This window comes from Vespa velutina, chromosome 6 (genome assembly GCF_912470025.1).
Source record: "Vespa velutina chromosome 6, iVesVel2.1, whole genome shotgun sequence".
NCBI classification, from domain to species: Eukaryota; Metazoa; Arthropoda; class Insecta; order Hymenoptera; family Vespidae; genus Vespa; species Vespa velutina.
The window spans coordinates 4842113-4847112 of NC_062193.1; the positions used below are offsets into that span (position 1 = coordinate 4842113).

Genomic DNA, 5000 nt, shown 5'->3' on the forward strand with positions numbered 1-5000 from the left:
GATGGATCGTTGTCGCCATAACAGTACTTTTCGTGGAATAGGAAATTAGAGGAAGAAAGAAAGAGAAAAAAAGAGACAGAGAGAGAGAGAGAGAGAGAGAGAGAGAGAGAGAGAGAGAGAGAGAGGGAGAGAGAGTTGTATAACCACAATCTTTGATTACGTGTACGTATGATGGCCTATACTTGTATACAATATTCTATTCTAAATAATCGTTTGACCTTGATCGATTTCGAATGTATGTAAACAACGAAAAATTTAATCATACGACGATCCAAATATTAAATGTATTACGCATCGCGCATTATATACGCAGTAATTTAACAAAGATAGATATATCTATTAAATAATATCTCATACGAAGTTAATTCTTAATACATAAATAATTAGCAATGATTAATTAAATGATTATATAATAATCGTTTACATAGAATTATTATTATTATATAAATATTACGTAGAATTAGATTATACAAATACCAAGCCCAAAGTTGATCTGATCTGATTAAATTTAATATAATATATATATATATATATATATATATATATATATATATATACAAATAGATACATAATAAAATTAATATTATAATTGAAATGTGTAATAATATGAAAGATAACTTACAAAGGGATTTTCGTTTAATAAAATCTCGAACGAAGAGAAGTTCACTTCACCGCCCCAGGAGCTCAACGACCGTCACAATCCACGCTTTAAGGAGCTATGAGCTTGAATATCGTTGGAAAAGCTTTAAAAGTGAGTGAGTGGGTAAACAAACAGTGGGTTTGTTTACCCTTAGGAGAACGTAGAGAGGAGAGGAATAAACTAGAAAAGGATGCCGCACGGATGCCGGAACACTCGTTGATACTGCTATCTTCTCTCTCTCTCTCTCTCTCTCTTTCTCTCTTTCTCTCTATCTTTCTGTGTCTCTCTCTCCCCTTTTCCCACCATGACCTATCCCATTTCATTCTTCTCTCCTTGATCTCTCGAGGATTCGCCCGAGAAAAAATAACAAACCCGTCCCAAGCGCTTTCCCTCCCCTTTCACCATCTGCTACAACCCTGAATCTCGCAAAATACCTGTGTATTAGCATGTTTTTATACACGGACAAAGCGTTATACATACACACACACACACACACACATATATATATATATATATGTATATATATACGTATGTACGTAGACAGATAGATAGATATTATGGTACCAACATATTTCATTTAATTTCATTTAAAATTAAAAATATACGAGAGATTGTTTATTATTTTATTATTATCTTAAAATAACAATTAATATTATTGAAGAAAAAAAAAATGTTCGTTTTATTTTGATTTGTAAAAAAATAAAAAAATAAAAAAAGAAAGAAAAAAGAAAAAAGTAAGAAAACACAAAAACGAAAGCAAAAGAATGTAAGAATAAAAAAGGGTGTTAAAAAACTTTTAAAGGACGAATCAATGCATTTCTTTTTCTTTTTTTCTTTTTTGTTTTGTTCGTCGAATTATCTAATTAAATTAAATGCAAGATCAAAGAAATATAATCGGTAAAGATCGAACGTCGTTATATCGTCAATCAAAAACTATATCTTTTAGAGAGACAGAAACATAGAGAGAAAGAGAGAGAGAGAGAGAGAATCCTAATAGTGGATCAGAGCATCGTCTGTTTCTAGTTGGACGATTTGCGAACGTAGGAAAGCTCCTAACTCTCTGAGTAGACCAAGATAGATAGATAGATAGATATAGATAGATAGATAGAGAGAGAGAGAGAGAGAGAGAGAGAGAGAGAATGGGTCCAGGCGATGGAAATTCGTATATCAACCCATCGATTACGACACGTTCACCGAGCTTAAGAGAGAGAGAGAGAGAGAGAGAGAGAGAGAGATTGTCGCAACGTGTTTGCGATTAACGAGGCGCGAGAGCCGTGCGAATCGCTCGGGAAGGCAGCGAGTCGACGTAATTATTTCAAGGCCACTGAACATGCGATCGAGCAAACCCTTCGCGACGGATCACGCTCTGCTTCGGTGATCCTGAGGCGCCGATAATCCTCATCATCATCTCTCTCTCTCTCTCTCTCTCTCTCTCTCTTTCTCTCTCTCTTGCGAGATCCTTACTCTACACGTTGTCCTTCTATCTTTCCATCCATCCATCCATCCTTCCTTCCTACCTTCCTTCCTTCCTTCCTTCCTTCCTTCCTTCTTTCTTTCTTTCTTTCTTTCTTTCTTTCCTTCCTTCCTTCCTTCCTTTCTCTACTCGAGCGATCGTTCTAACGACGATGATCGTTCGAACGATGTGCCATGCATCCGCATTATTCCGATTTACCTGCGCAGGAAGTCTAAACGAGCGAGAATTCATTCTCGTTAATCCTTTGAGACAGAATGTGTCGTGTTTAAGAATTGACATTTTATTTCGAATAAAGATATGTACATAAGTTAGATAATATCTACGATATATTGTATCAATAATACTTTGCACGCGTCGTCGTATCGAAATGATCGAAATGATTGAAATGATCGACATGATTATTGTAAATTAGAACGTATTAAGAATATTATGACAAATCTTTTATAGAAATTCCTCATATACGTACGTATATATGATCGTTATCGTATCGTATTCTAAAACATTATTTATTATCAAGGAAAATTTTTTAAATATTATTTACAAGTACGTTTTAGATAGAGAGAGAAGGAGAGAGAGAGAGAAAGAGAGAGAGAGAGAGAGAGAGAAATACTTATATATGATGGAGAAGTATTCTCATATGTTCATATGTACTCGAAGTAGGAAAAAAAAAAAAAAAAAAAAAAAAAAAAGAAGAGAAGAAAAAAAGAAACGATTGCGAAACGCGACAAAAAGATAAGACGTGATAACAGTAGCAAGTACGTATAATAAATATCGATTTTTATCGCTTTTTAACTTTCTGGATTAACGAGCCTCTCTGTCTCTCTCTCTCTCTCTCTCTCTCTCTCTCTCTCTCTCTCTCTCTTCCCCCCTCTCTATTGATAGTACGTGCCTCCATCGATAACGAGATCGAGTTTACTTTCGATACGTTACGAATGCCTATCAAAGAATCCGATATCCGATTATCTACGTTCCACTGCTTTTAATTCGATCTAACAAGAAGCCTATAAACACTATCCTAAACTATTCTTTTACGATTGTTCATTTATCTGATTTCTCATTTCTTTTTCTTAACGATATATATATATATACATACACATAGATACACAGGTATATGTGCTATACGTAAATATAATAATATAAAAGAACATAAATTTGAGAACGCATAGATTTCTCTTTAAATAATAAAAACGAAACAAGTGTCCGAAATAGATAGAAAAACGATGGTTCGTGTTTCATGGTTTTACAGAAAAAAGAAAAAAAAAAAACAGAAAAAAAAAAGAAAGAAAGGAAAAAGAAAAAAGAGAACAGAAAAAAAAAAAAAACAAATACTACGACCATCGATAGAACGTATGTGTCCTTTCTCTTTCTTTCTTTCTGTCTCGCTCTCTCTCTCTTTCTTTCTCTCTCTCTTTTTCAAAAGAGAAAAAGGATAGTAGTATCATCATCGATGAATGCCAATCACTGAATGCAGAACAGCGTAGCTCGATTGTCCGCGATGAAATTACGCGGGTGGTGGTCGAGTGATGGTATGTGATGACGATGGTGTTGATGTCGCGTTGCTGCGTGTTGTTTCGATTGAAAAAAGAAAGGAATAGAAAGAGAGAGAGAAAGAGAGAGAGAGAGAGAGAGAGAGAGAGAGAGAAAGCTGTCACGCGCTTTAACGTTAGCGATACACGCGCGCGGCAGGGCATCAAACAAATGACTCTCCTCAATTTGGCACATTCAGCGTGTAGCTTGTTGCGTTCCCATTCATTCCGTGCTAGCTCATAATACAGTACCACTTTATATACTCCCTTCGTTGCTTTCCAACTACCCCTCATACCCTATCCCATTCCATCTACCCCGATCAGTCCCCCCTCATCCTCATTCTACCTTCATGGAATAATATCACCAATACGTAGAAAGTTTCATTGCTGACATGATTACTCGTGTATCCTTTGTGTCTATCTTTTTTTCTTTCTTTCTTTCTTTCTTTCTTTCTTTCATTTATTTATTTTTTTTTTTTCTTTTTTTCTTTTCATATATTCCAAATGATATTTTTGAAAAGATAGACAGACACATCTAATAATTTATTTTATTAAAAATATATAGTATAAACGGAAAGGAGTCGTTTAATCTTCGAAATCGTTTCTCTTAGATCAACCATTTAGTCTGATAATTTCGATCGATTCTTTGAGTTACGTCAGATAAATATCTTTTTTTGCAAGTGACATCCGACGAGTATTAATATCGTCAGTTTGAATTCGTACGAGAAAATTGAAGTTAATCGTTCGTAATACCGACTCATCCAACTCGTCCCTTTTCTTCACGCGGAAGCGTAAAGAATGCCGAAAAGGAGTAAACGTTTGAAATACCGTGTGTATACCGTTTTCTATCGTCCATTTATACATATATATATATATATATGTATGTATGTATGTATGTATGTATACTTATTTAACGTGTAAACACTTCGGAGGACTTTGCCAGAGGAGCAACAAGTGCTCTTTTCTCCTATCAAACCTTTCTCTGTTGCCTTACTAGCTGGTTGGCTAGCTAGCTAGATACCTAGCTAGATAGCTAGCCAACTAAACTGGCTGGTTGGTTGGTTGGCTGGTTGGCTGGTTGGCTGACTAGTAACTAACTCGCTAACTCGCTTATTCGCTTCCTCGACCAAGCATTTACCTTGGAAACTGATCTATTTCGCGCGTGACGAGACGCCTGTTTTCCTCCTTTGGATTTCGATTTATATTCTTTTAATGCATGTGTGAGAGGATTGTTAAAGCACCGTTAAATCTAACCACTTATATCTTTCTTTCTTTCTTTCTTTCTTTCTATCTATTCTTCTTTCTTTATTTCGTTTCGTTTCCTTTCTTTCTTTCTTTCTTTCTTTCTTTCTTGGCAATA

At 35.2% G+C, this 5000-nt stretch overlaps 1 protein-coding gene across 8 annotated transcripts in view; it reads right to left on the bottom strand.

Annotated features, from left to right (window-relative positions):
* LOC124949858 (forkhead box protein O-like) overlaps positions 1–5000 on the bottom strand; it is a 113839-nt gene that overhangs the window by 14905 nt on the left and 93934 nt on the right. The window contains exon 9 of one of the 8 annotated variants that reach the window (XM_047495621.1): positions 2189–2325. The exons of the other annotated variants lie outside the window; for them this stretch is intronic. The gene's annotated coding sequence lies outside the window, so the exon portion shown is untranslated. Of the gene's footprint in view, positions 1–2188; positions 2326–5000 lie in introns of those variants that run through there. 8 annotated transcript variants of the gene reach the window in all.